This window comes from Dermochelys coriacea, chromosome 13, assembly GCF_009764565.3.
Source record: "Dermochelys coriacea isolate rDerCor1 chromosome 13, rDerCor1.pri.v4, whole genome shotgun sequence".
Lineage (NCBI taxonomy): Eukaryota > Metazoa > Chordata > Testudines > Dermochelyidae > Dermochelys > Dermochelys coriacea.
This window is the reverse complement of record NC_050080.1, coordinates 34,897,446-34,911,029: the sequence shown is the minus strand read 5'-3', so window position 1 is coordinate 34,911,029 and position 13,584 is coordinate 34,897,446.

Below are 13,584 nucleotides of genomic sequence, written 5' to 3'. Positions count from 1 at the left end.
ACCTGCTGACACGTTGCCGGGGAATATCCAGGAGGAACAACACCTTCATCCATGACAGGTTTCAGAGTAGCAGCCGTGTTAGTCTGTATTCGCAAAAAGAAAAGAACTGAATGCATCCGATGAAGTGAGCTGTAGCTCACGAAAGCTTATGCTCAAATAAATTTTTTAGTCTCTAAGGTGCCACAAGTCCTTCTTTTCTTTTTACCTTCATCCATGACAGCATCTCAGCCATCAACAGCATCTGTACTGGAAAGCATGACAAGCACATGTACCTTCAGTCTCACCGTCTGCAAACTTAACCCAAAGACAGGCACTGCCATGAGGACACCCTTAGTCCACCAAATTGTCATCTATAGGAAAAGGCTCCCCGTGTGTTTTTGTGAGGAGCATTAGGCCCAAGATCTGGGTGTAGAGGGCAGGCAGGGGACCCTACAGCTTTCTCCAACCCCTCTCTGACCCTCCCACATGGACCACAGCACCTGCATCCTCACGCACCTCTGAACACTCGTCAGATTTATTAGGTATCTCCACCTCTAGTGCCCATTATACAGTATAGCTGCCCCTTCCCCATCTTGCACTCTCTTCTGCCACATAGCAACCATCTAAAAACATGTCCTGTAGGAAACATCCATCAATTTCACCTCTGTATTACTGTGTGATCAGTCTGATCATGGCTAATCCTCATATTCATCACAATTCACTTTTTTGTGTCATCATTCTCTCATTATTTTGGAACATTTCCCCTGTCTGCAATTTTTCCTTGCTTCCTAAACTCAGTAAACTGATACTCACAAAGCAATCACTGGTATGTGCTTGAAATGTGTTGTGGTTTTCCAGGGAGGGTCTCTGTGTTTTCAACAACCTCTTTGGTTCTGGCTCTGGGAGGGCAGTGAGGTCTAGGGTTAGAGCAGGGGGAGACTGGGAGACCTGACTCCTGGGTTCTATCGTATCTGTGGGAGAGGAGTGGTCTCTTGCAGATTAGAGAAGGGAGGACCCTGGCTGTAAGGATGTCTGGATCCCCCATCAAAATAGGATCCTGATCTCATTTGGGGTGCAACGCCTGGCACAATGGGGGCCTGATCTTGTTTGGTGAATTTACATGCCATGTGAAACAAATAATAAACTCTACTGGTTTGAGATGGTTTGGGTGGGAGAGGCTAATGGGAGTAGTTGGGGGCAGTGGGGAGAGAGGAGCTAATGGGAGGAGGAGTGGGCTGGGAGGGGATAACAGGAGGGGGAGGGGCTGGGGGCCCACCTGTGTCCCACCCACTGACAGTGATTCCATCCCTCGCTCTCTGCTGACTGGCAGTGCCTGTTAGTCAGCATTTGAACTGTTGCCTGCACACACCCAAGGTGAGAATCCCTCGTTAGACCAACAGGACAAAAAGCTGCGAGAGCTCCAGCTGGCAGGGAGAATGAGCCAATTAAGATGGATGAGGTCGGTTTCAGCTTCTTTGGGGGCATGGGTTCCAACTCCTGTTGTCTTTTGATACCCAATCTTGGACCCTCTCTACGCTTCTCTAACTCACTCCAGCTTTTCCACCCCATTGACATCCCAAGCTAGTATCCTTTCCAGGACTTTCCAAATCCCTCTGACTCTGGGCACCTTTGCCTGCCACTCTCTGATTCTCGCTCTATCTCCAGACTCTTTCTACTTGCACTTTTCTCTACTGTTCTGTGCAGTGATGAGCTGCCAAAATCTTAACAACGGGTTCCCCCCTCACCCCATGAAGGGGTTGTTGCCCACCCCCGCCCCCCGGGACTCCTGCCCATCAACCCCCTCTCCTATCCCCTGACTGCCCCCAGAACCGGGCAGGAGGGTCTCATGGGCCACCATAGTGGGTGCCCCGCCTGGCCCCTAAGAGCCAGAGGGATCTGCCGGGGAGCGAGGTGGGGAGTCCCTGCGGTGCTTACCTGGGGCAGCTCCCAGGAAGCATCCAGCAAGTCCCTCTGGCTCCTAGGGGCGAAGTAGCGTAGCTGTAGGGGGAGCAGGGGGAGCAGCTGCTCCCCCCACTGATCACATCAAAAGTGGTGCCTTAGGCGCCAACTCCGCGGGTGCTCCGGGGCTGGAGCCCCCACGGGGGAAATTTGGTGGGTGCAGAGCCCCCACCGGCAGCTCCCTGCCCCACCCTGTGCCTGGCCCTAGCTCATTTCTGCTCTGCCTCCCCCCTGAACGCGCCGCCCCGCTCTGCTTCTCTGTGTCCCCCCCCCCCGGCTTCCTGAGAATCAGCTGTTCGGCAGGAAGCCGGGGAGGGCTGAGAAGCAGGCGGCGGCTTCCCGCTCAGGCCGAGAGTGGCGAAGGTGAGCTGGCGCGGGGAGCGGTTCCCCTGCACACCCCCCGGGTTACCTGCTGCAGCGTGGGCAGCCCTCCTCGTGCGCCCCCTCCTGCCTGAGCTCACCTCCACCTCCCTGGGCCTGAGCGGGAAGCCGCCGTCTGCTTCTCAGCCTGCCCCGGCTTCCTGCGCCAACAGCTGATTCGCTGGAAGCCAGGGGTGGGGGGGCGGAGAAGCAGAGCAGGGTATCGTGTTCAGGGGAGGAGGTGGAGGTGGAGGTGAGGTGAGCTGGGGCAGGGGTGGGGCAGGGAGAAGCGGGGGGGATGGCCCGTTCAGCGGAGGAGGTGGAGGCCGAGTGGAGGTGAGCTGGGGCCGGGGGTGGGGTGGGGAGGTGCCGGTGGGTGCTTTGCACTCACCAAATTTGCACTCACCAAATTGCACTCACCAGGGCTGGAGCACCCATGGAGTCGGCGCCTAAGATGCCACTTTTGACTAGTTAAATTTAGAAGCCCTTTTAGAACCAGGTTGTCCCTTGCGGAACAACCGGTTCTAAAAGGGCTTCTAAATTTAACAACTGGTTCGAGCGAACGGGTCGTAACCGGCTCCAGCTCACCACTGGTTCTGTGTTGTAAAAAAATTGCATTCACTGGGGATTTAAACCCAAGACCTCACGCTCTAAAAGTGAGATTTGTACTTCTGAAGACTAATGAATTTCAGAGACAGGGCTTCCCTGTGGTCTCTCTCCTCCCGGATGAGTCACTCCGCAATCCTGCATCTCTGGCTCATTATCACCACCCTGCTCCTTGCAGACTGCTTTGTGTGTTTAGCCTTGTACACACCAACTAGCACTTACTTCGGTATAACTTGTGGTGCTCAGGGTGGTGGAAAAGCCACCCCCCCGCCCTCAAGCAATGTAACTTGCACCGATCTAAGTGCTGGCATGGACAGCACTATGTCGGCGAGAAGGTTCTCCCATCATTGATGTCTACACTACGAAATTAGGTCGATATTATAGAAGTTGATTTTTAGAAATCGATTTTATACAGTCGATTGCATATGTCCACACTCAGCGCATTAAGTCAGCGGAGTGCGTCCTTACTACCGTGGCTAGCATCGACTTACGGAGCAGTGCACAGTGCTATCCCATAGTTCCGGCAGTCTCCGCTGCCCATTGGAATAATGGATTAAGTTCCCAATGCCTGATGGGGCAAAAACATCGTCACCCGTGGTTTTGGGTACATGTTGTCAATTGCCCCTCCTTCCGTGAAAGCCATGGCAGACAGTCGTTTCGCTCATTTTTTAGATGCCATACCATGGCAAGCGTGCAGCCCGCTCAACTCAGCTCAGCGACACTGCTGCTGTTGTGTCCTGGGTGCTGCTAGCTGCAGAAGGTCTGTTAACCATCATCATTCACCCCTTCCGCTGCAACTCTGCTCTGATGCTATTGTCTCAATAGCGAATTTCTCCATGTTGTCTGTCATGGGCTCCCGGGGCCATGTGTTCTTCCTCAGGAAATGTGCGCGGTGCTAACCGTCATCCTCCACCGCTTCCGCTGCAACTCTGCTCTTATCATAGAATCATGGAACATCAAGGTTGGAAGGCACCTCAGGAGGTCATCTAGTCGAACCCCTGCTCAAAGCAGGACCAATCCCCAATATTTGACCCAAATCCCTAAATGGCCCCCTCACAACCCTGGGTTTAGCAGGCCAATGCATAAACCACTGAGCTATTCCTCCCCCCAGACCTGCAGATCCTCTTGTCGTTCTCTATAAATATCTATTCACATGGCATCCGTCGTCAGCCACTGCTTCCGCTGCAACTCTGCTCTCCTGCAGATGCCATACCATGGCAAGCATGGAGCCCACTCAGATCACCATGGCAGTTATGAGCATTGTAAACATGTCACACATTATCCTGCAGTATGTGCAGAACTAGAACCTGCAAAAGCAGGCAAGGAGGTGACAGCAGCATGGTGACGAGACTGATGAGGATTGGACACAGACTTCTCTCAAAGTATGGGCCCCAGCAATTTAGGCATACTGGTGGCAATGGGGGAGGCTCATGCCGTGGAATGCCCATTCTGGGCCCAGGAAACAAGCACAGACTGGTGGGACCACATAGTGTTGCGGGTCTGGGATGGTTCCCAGAGGCTCCAAAACTTTCGCATGTGTAAGGGCACTTTCATGGAACTTTGTGACTTGCTTTCCCCTGACCTGAAGTGCAAGAATACCAAGATGAGAGCAGCCCTCACAGTTCACAAGCAAGTGGCAATAGCTCTCTGGAATCTTGCAATGCCAGACAGTTACTGGTCAGTCGGGAATTAATTTTGAGTGGGCAAATCTACTGTGTGGGCTGCTGTGATCCAACACAATCACTGAGCTTCTGCTATCAAGGGTAGTGACTCTGGGAAATGTGCAGGTCGTAGAGGATGGATTTGCTGCAATGGGATTCCCTAACTGTGGTGGGTGATAGAAGGAACTCAGATCCCTATCTTGGGACCGGACCACCTTGTCAAACAGTACGTAAACCACAAGGGGTACTTTTCAATGGTGCTGCAAGCACTGTTGGATCGCAAGGGATGTTTTATCACATCAACGTGGGATGGCCGGAAAGGTACATGAAGCTCACATCTTCAGGAACTCTGGTCTGTTTGAACAGCTGCAGGAAGGGACTTACTTCCCACAGAAAATAACTGTTGGGGATGTTGAAATGCCTATAATTAGCCTTGGGGACCCAACCTACCCTTTACTGCCATGGCTCATGAAGCCATACACAGGCACCCTGGACAGTAGTAAGGAGCAGTTCAACTATAGTCTGAGCAAGTGCAGAATAGTGGTAGAATGTGCATTTGGATGTTTAAAAGCACGCTGGCGCAGTTTACTGACTCGGTTAGACCTAGCGAAATAAATATTCCCATTGTTATTGCTGCTTGCTGTGTGCTCCACAATATCTGTGAGAGTAAGGGGGAGACGTTTATGGCAGGGTGGGAGGTTGAGGCAAATCACTTTGCCGCTGATTACACACAGCTAGACACCAGGGTGGTTAGAAGAGCACAGCAGGGCGTGCTGTGCATCAGAGAAGCTTTGAAAACCAATTTCATGACTGGCCAGGCTATGGTGTTACAGTTCTGTTTGTTTCTCCTTGATGAAAACCCGCCTCCTTGGTTCACTCTACTTTCCTGTAAGCCAATCGACCTCCCCACTTAGATCACCATTTTCAGAGGCAATAAAGTCATTGTTGTTTCAAAATCATGCATTCTTTATTAATTCATCACACAAATTGGGATATAACTGCCAAGGTAACCCAGAAGAGGTGGGGGAGGAGGGAAGCACCAGGTGGGGTGGTGGATGAGGGGAGGAGGGAAGGACAAGGCCACACTGTACTTCAAAACTTATTGAACGCCTGCCTTCTGTTGCTTGGGCAGTCCTCTGGGGTGGAGTGGTTGGGTGCCCAGAGCCCCCCCCCCCACATTCTTGGGCATCTGGGTGAGGAGGCTATGGAACTTGGGGAGGAGGGCGGGCGGTTACACAGGGGCTTCAGCGGCAGTCTGTGATCCTGCTGCCTTTTCTGCAGCTCCACCAGACACCGGAGCCTGTCAGTTTGATCCCCCAGTAGCCTCAGCATTTCATCCTGCCTCCTGTCATCACCCTGCCACCACCTCTCCTCTTGCTCATCCCTCCTGTCCTCACATTCATTTTCTGCTTTCCTGGACTCTGCCATTGTTTGCTTCCACACATTCTGCTGAGCTCTTTCAGTGCGGAAGGACTGCATGAGCTCAGAGAGCATTTCATCTCAAGTGCTTGTTTTTCGCTTTCTTATCTGCATCTAGCCTCTGGGATGGAGATGATAGAGGGAGCGTTGAAACATGTGCAGCTGCGGGACAAAAAAAAGGGAGAGTAGTATTTAAAAAGACACATTTTAGAGAACAATGGGTAGACTCTTTCACAGTGAATCAAGCTGTTAATATTACATAGCACATGTGCTTTCAGTACAAGGTCGCATTTTGCTTCTTATATTGTGGGCCTGCCGGTTTGGTGTGAGAGATCACACACACAGGACTGGGCAACAGAATTTGGCTTGCAGGCAACCATGGTAAGCCACAGTCTTTCAGCTTCTTCAACCTTCATAACATGTGGGAATGGTTTCAAACAGAAACACCCTCATTTCCCATACCAAGCACCCGTTGGGTTGGCCATTTAAAAAGAGGGGCTGCAGTTTTTGGGTTAACGTGCAGCACAAACCCAACTAAACCCCTCCCCCCCAATTCTCTGGGATGATCGCTTCACCCCTCCTCCTACAGCATGACTAGTATCAGGGAAGATCCCTGCCAGCCAAACATGAACTGCTCAGCATAAACGCCCCCCCGCACTGCGTGGCTAAAAGTGGGGATGATTTATTTTCAGCCACAGGCAAACAGCCCAGCAGGAATGGCCACCTCTGTCCCTGGAGGATTTCCATTCCATCCCCAGACACATTAATAGACTTTTCCAGTAGCTATACTGACCGCGAATGCATCCCAAGTCTTCAAGGCAAATTAATAATTAAACACGCTTGCTTTTAAACCATGTATTATATTTACAAAGATACACTCACCAGAGGTGCCTTCTCCGCTTCATAGTCCGGAAGCCAGCCTTAGAAGGGTTGGGACAGTATTGGCTCCAGGGTGATGAATAGTTCCTGGCTGTCGGGGAGAACAGTTTCTCTGCTTGCCTGCTGTGTGCTACCCTCCTCCTCCTCATCATCATCTCCACATCCCTAAAATCCTCATCCCTGTTGCATGAGACTCCCCCCTTGCAGGTGTCCATGGACGGGGTAGGGTAGTGGTAGGAGGTACCCCCTAGCACTGTATGCAGCTCATCAAAGAAGCGGCATGTCTGGGGCTCTGACCTGGAGTGGCCGTTTGCCTCTTTGATTTTTTGGTAGGCTTGCTTGAGTGCCTTAATTTTCATGCGACACTGCTGCGGGTCCCTGTTATAGCTTCTGTCCATCATGCCCTTGGAGATTTTTTCAAATATTTTGGCATTTGTCTTTTGGAATGGAGTTCTGAATAGCACAGATTTGTCTCCCCATACAGTGATCAGATCCAGTACCTCCTGTTTGGTCCATGCTGGAGCTCTTTTGCGATTCTGGGGCTGCATGGTCACCTGTTCTGATGAGCTCTGCATGGTCACCTCTGCTGATGAGCTCGCCAACCTGGCCAAAGAGGAAATGAAATTCAAGAGTTCCCGGTGCTTTCCTGTATACCTTGCTAGTGCATCTGAGTTGAAAGTGCTGCCCAGAGCGGTCACAATGGAGCACTCTGGGATAGCTCCCAGAGGCCAATACCATCAAATTGCATCCACACTATCCCAAATTTGACCCGGTGATGTCAATTTCAGCATTAAAAATGCCCTTGTTAGGGAGGAGTACAGAAATCAATTTTAAGATCCCTTTAAGTCAACAAAAATGGCTTCATTGTGTGGACGGGTGCAGGGTTAAATCGATCTAACACTGCTAAATTTGACCTAAACTCGTAGTGTAGACCAGGGCTGACTAGAGCTAGTGTAGACCAGGGTGGCAGTGAGGTTGACTGCCTGCACACTCTCTACACCAGGTGCTAGGCTGGCAAAGCTACATCTCTCACGGGCGGGGATATTTCCAATGCCAACATACATTCCCAGCATAGACCAGCCCTTAGCTCAGTTCTGGAAAAGGTTTTGACAATTTCACTGTTAATGAGAACATCGTGAGTGACATTAAATATGTAAACAGATCCAATTTCTCCTTGCTTCACCACAAAGTTACAGGAATTAGGGATACATTTCACCATGGGTGAGTGATTCCAGAATAACTCATTAGGGGAGTCCCTACACTTTCCTCTGAAGTTGCTTGTCTGGGTGCACAACCATGATGTGTTCTCAGGCTACATGTACTATCCGGCTATTCCAGTGTGCAACTTCTATTCTCTTATGCTCTTCTCCATTGGCCACGACTCAACCACAATATACGTGAGCTATATACACTACCTCAATAGATGGAGAGAGACAGTAAAATAGTCTTAGATTTTTATTTGTGTGGTGGGAAAGCTATTTTCAGATAGGTTGAAAGAGAGACAAATTGGGATAGATAGGTTGATAGATGGGTGTGTATTGAGCTAGATAGATAGATAGGGATGCATATGGGGATAGATAGTTTTGTAAGCCAGTGCTCTGAATGAACTCTCTCCAGCCATCCATTGATGAAATATGGGAAAAGACCTCAGAAGCATAGATACATCTACTCTGCCTGGCAATCAGCTCTGTTGTATGCAGTGTAGTTGTAACCGTGGTGATCCCAGGATGCTAGAGAGACAAGGGGAGCAGGGGGGGAGGTGATATATTTTATTCAACTAACTTCTATTGGTGAGAGAGACAAGTTTTCAAGCTACATAGAGCTCTTCTTCTCTTGACCTGATATTGGTGGCATCCTGTTTGCTAAAAAGGAGGGGCAAAAATCCAGTTGCAATTATTCCATCTACCCCTGCGGACAAACTACAATTGAGAGAATGGAGCAAATTAAAACTGATTCAGAGAGTGCTGCACCAAATCACATTTGACCCTTTACAAAAATCAGCAAATGCAACTAGTGCTACCGAAAGTGCACACAGCCATGGAAGATGACTTTGACCATTTGGGAATGGAGAGACACCTGGAACTTATTCATAATAGGTTCTGTTGGCCCCAGGTGGCTGAGGACATTCACAGGAGATGTGAGATGTCCTTGGTGTTGAAGGGCTAAAATCCATATGCAGTTTATGTTACAACCTGATATATAGACTGTGTTAGCTTTTTTTACAGGTTTAAAGTCCAGAGTTTGGTCAAGAAGACAGAGGCCTAGCAAATAGTGAACAATATTAGCTAAGAAGCAGAACAAACGAAGGGCAACCTTGCTTTTTGCTAAGATAAGCTTGGTCAGCAAGAACCAGATGGAAATTATAATTGGGGGACTTTATCTCAAAGTTGCAAACACACCTAAGGAATGAAAGGGGCCCTGTTTCTTCTGTAGAAGAGGGGCCTGTTAGGGGGCTTATTCCTTCACCCACTTACTTCCCTGGTCCTTCTTGCATGAATAGAGAGCAACAATGCCCAAAGGTGCAAACAATTCAATGCTTATTGCGATGAACTTCCAGCAAGCATGATTCCAGTTTCCTTCCTGAATGTCCCCCTTCCCAGCTCTGACATCACAGAGCCTTACACCTGTGTCCCTGTTCCCATGCCTGCCCTTAGCCAACATGATTCCAATTTTCCCACCCCCATTCCCTGTTCCCATTTCCCCCTTTAGCAAAACATGATTCCAATTTCCCCATTCCCTGTTCCCATTTCACCCCCCCCACACACACACACTTCCTGATTGACTGCAGACTATATAGTAAAACTTGAGTTCTGCTTAGCTATACCTTAACCAAACATTTTACTGAAATTTAACTAACCAATTCTAACATATTGTAACATGATTATGTAACCAATTATATCCCACCACCTTAATTAGTTTTACACCCATCAAAATTAATTATACAGCAGACAGGAACAATCACAGAACCAGACAGAGATTATACAGACAAACAATGGGAAAGTGGGAACTATAATGACAAAACAATACAGAAGTGAGGATTTCACATCCCAGCTATTGATAAGTGAGTGCTTGCCAGACAGGATGCTATCGAACTAAGTTTCCTTTTACATCTTCTAGGCGCTTCCCTTTCTCTGGAGGCGACAGGCATTATCAGGACAGGATTGTATCCTAACGGCCCATAGCACCTGATTTCAATGTGACTAGTTTGGAATGTGAAGATGTGACCCGGTCGCTTCCCAGCTTATGGCTGCCTCTGCTGCTTGGCCAAAGGCCTTAGCCTAAGAACAGGGCCTCAGACGGTCACAGTGAGAGAAGGCCCTTACACTGGCAGACAGTGATTTTGATTCTTTTTTTTATACCTCTATAACTAGCCAAGTGATAAGAATACACCTAAATTCTTAGAGTATAGGCCTTTACAGACAGGCCTGAATATCTGTGTCCTAACCGTGCCTTCCTACACACTAGCCTTGAGTTTATGAAAGAGGTTCAAACATGTCAATATGAGATATGATATCCTCCCTCTCACAGATGTACACCCCTCCTCCAAGCCACTGCCTGTGCCTGCCTTAGAAACACAAATGAACAACTAAAAGACAATCTTCATGGCTATATACTTTTCATTTGTCCTTTTGCTTTAACTCCTAGGCGTGTACCTGTTGGACAATCGGGGAGCTACTTCATTCCTATGGATCCCAAATCAGAATTCAACATATATATTTTATACTAACACACTCTATATATTGTTTAAAGGAAAACAAGAACTGTGTACTAATTAAGTGTCATGTGTTAACCTGAAACTATGGGCGGAAACATTATGTAATTTTTGACTATTGGCTACTGTGGTTATCTTGTCTTGCTGTTGGACATATCCAGGGATCTGGGACTGCCTACCCTGTCATTTCCCTCTGCCTATAAAAAATCCATATAATCTACTGTAATCAATTGTTTGGCAGTGTCTCTCAGCCTAATAATCAAGGTGACACTCCGCCAGCACTGTGCATAATAAACTCCTGTGCTTAACCTCTACACTGAGTGCGTTTATGTCCTTCAGCGTGTTCAGTGGAAAACTCTACCCACCACAGCTGCAAATCTTACTCCTCGGGGAATTCTGCACCCCCCCAAAAAAAAATTCTGCACACAATATTTTAAAATTCTGCAAAATTATGCATATTTTATTGTCAAAATAACACAATATAATCATGTCAGTTTCAATTATTTTGGTAACTTATTTAAAAATACCTGTCAGCAAGTATGTCTGTAACAATACAGACAAAAATGGTGCTGGTAATTTTTTTTGACAAATAGATTCCTTACTAAGCATATTAATACAGAACTTTGAGTACTTCATTTAAGCTACAGTACAGAAATGTATTCCATGCACTCCTCAGAAGCAGTGAAGAGGCTTGGGGGAGTCCGGGGTAATGGAGGAGCTGAGGGAGAGGGAAGGAGCCTGGAGTGAACCTGGAGAGTTGTTGGGTGTGGTTGGGAGAAATATGGAACAGGATTTTAGGGGGAGGAGGGGAGAGATTGCTAAGAAGCTGGGGAGCCTCCCCCATGCAGACCCTGGCTACCCCAAGCCTCTCCCGTTTAGTCAGGCACATCTGCCCCTGTCCCAACATCCCTATGGGTCCCTACAGCCCCCCCATCTCTAGGTGGCCCTGCACTCCCATTCTCATTCAACCCCTGGCTCAATGCTGGCATCCCATTAGCTCCTGCGACAGCACCCCAGTCTTTCCCCCCACTAGACATTCTGAACCCCAGTATGTGAATTCCCCTCCCACAGCCCTGTGTGCCTCACTTTGTCTGTCCTAACCTGGCTTGGTGGGCAGGGTGCTGTGATGAACTTCTAGCCCTGGGGGAATTCTGTGCCACAGCGCACACGCAGATATTTTCCCCCGGAAAAAATAAATTCTGCTAGAGAAGTGCTGCAGTTCTGGCTTTACCCACCAGAGGCCACTGTGGCACCAGTGCTGCTGGCTGTTCTGTTTGCACAGCAGCCTCTGGTGGGTGAAAGGCAGAATTGCAGCTCTTCTCTGGCACAATGTATTTTCTGCAGGGGAAAAAAATTCTGTGTGAGACATGAATTCTGCATCTGCGCAGTGGTGCAGAATTCCCCCAGGAGTAAAATCTTTAGCGCTGGTATGGATTGATTTCCTGTCTTTAGAAGGGGACAAAAAAATGTTGGGAAAGTTCTAGTATTGACTGACAACTACATGTGACCAGAAGGCCACCACCATCGCTCACATGCTGTTGGTAGAAACACCTCTCAGTGTATTGATTCCAAGCTCCGATGCACTCCACCCAAGGACGGGGCCCTGAGCATAACCTCCTGACCGAGGTGCTCCAGATGGCAGGAATTAAAAAGTCCAGGACAACACCTTGTGGCCCACAAGGTGACCCTCAGTCAGAGTGGTTTAATCAAAGTCTGTTAGGGTTTTCACATCTAGAGCAGAAGTCAACTTGGAATCAGTACATCGTGTTTTGGGGGCATGCCTACAGTGCCACAGAAATGATGTTCTATCTCCTGGTGTTTGGACGGGAACCCAGATAATCTATAGACTTATGCTTCGTTGTATTGGAGGATGGAGCTCACTACAAGATGCATTGTCAGTACGTCTCCCAATTAAGTGAAAAGTTGAGAGATACTTATGCCTCACTTTGGCTGCTGACCGTAAGGACTTAATAAACATTGATATGATACAAAGGTGCTCCTCGGGAGCTCCTGCCAGCAGACACAGTTAGCTGGTGACATTTAGTTGTTGCTGGCAAACACAAGGTAGCAGACAAATGGGGAGCACTATCGTAGCTGGTGGTGGAAAAATTGGGAATTGTGCCAGTCTACAAGATTGTATGTGAGACAAGACCGGGTCAAATAAAGATAGTACATGGAAACCTCCTATTACCTGTGGGAGAATCAGCAGGTAATACTCTATGAGGTGAGCTAAGACATAGAACCTGAGCTGCAAAAAGGTGTTGGACCAAAGCAACCACTCAACATGTGCAGTGGGCTCCTGGGGGTAATCACCACTACCTGCTGAGTCTGAAGAGGAGGGCACTGCTATGACATATCCTAGAATGGAGATAAGATTCCAGACTCAGTCTGTCAGACTCTGTGATGGGTCCATGCAGCACCTGGCACAACAGGGCACTGATCTTGGTCGGGGTCTGTGCAGCACCTGGCACAATGGGTGTTCTGATCTCTGTCTGAGTCTGTGCAGAGCCTGGCACATTAGAGAGCACTGGTCTCTGTCTTGATCTGGGTAGGGCCCTGCACAATGGGGAGTCTTGATCTTGGTCAGGGCAAGTACGTGTCACTGTGATAAAGATGGGGGCAGAGTGGAATGGGAGGAGGTTGTTATATTTCTGGAGCAGGCAGAGAAGGAGACACACAGACAGATGCAGAGAGAGCTGATGGAAACACAGCTCTTTGCTGTGATGGCTTTATTGTTCTGGCGACCCAACTGACATGAACATGAAAGTGAGGCTTTGTACTGGGGACCAGGAAGGGGGAAGGAGAGCACAGAGCCCCAGAACATTTAAAGGGACAGGACATCACGTTCCTCCACCCTACTTTAGAACACTTTCCAAAAAGGTCATGACAATGTGTCCTTTCTACTGGCACTTTCTGCAGATAACTTGGTATGCCCAGCAAGCCTTCTCTGAGTGCGTCATTCATGCACACATAATTTCCTTATGATCCTGTGATTGTCTGTCTTGTTGA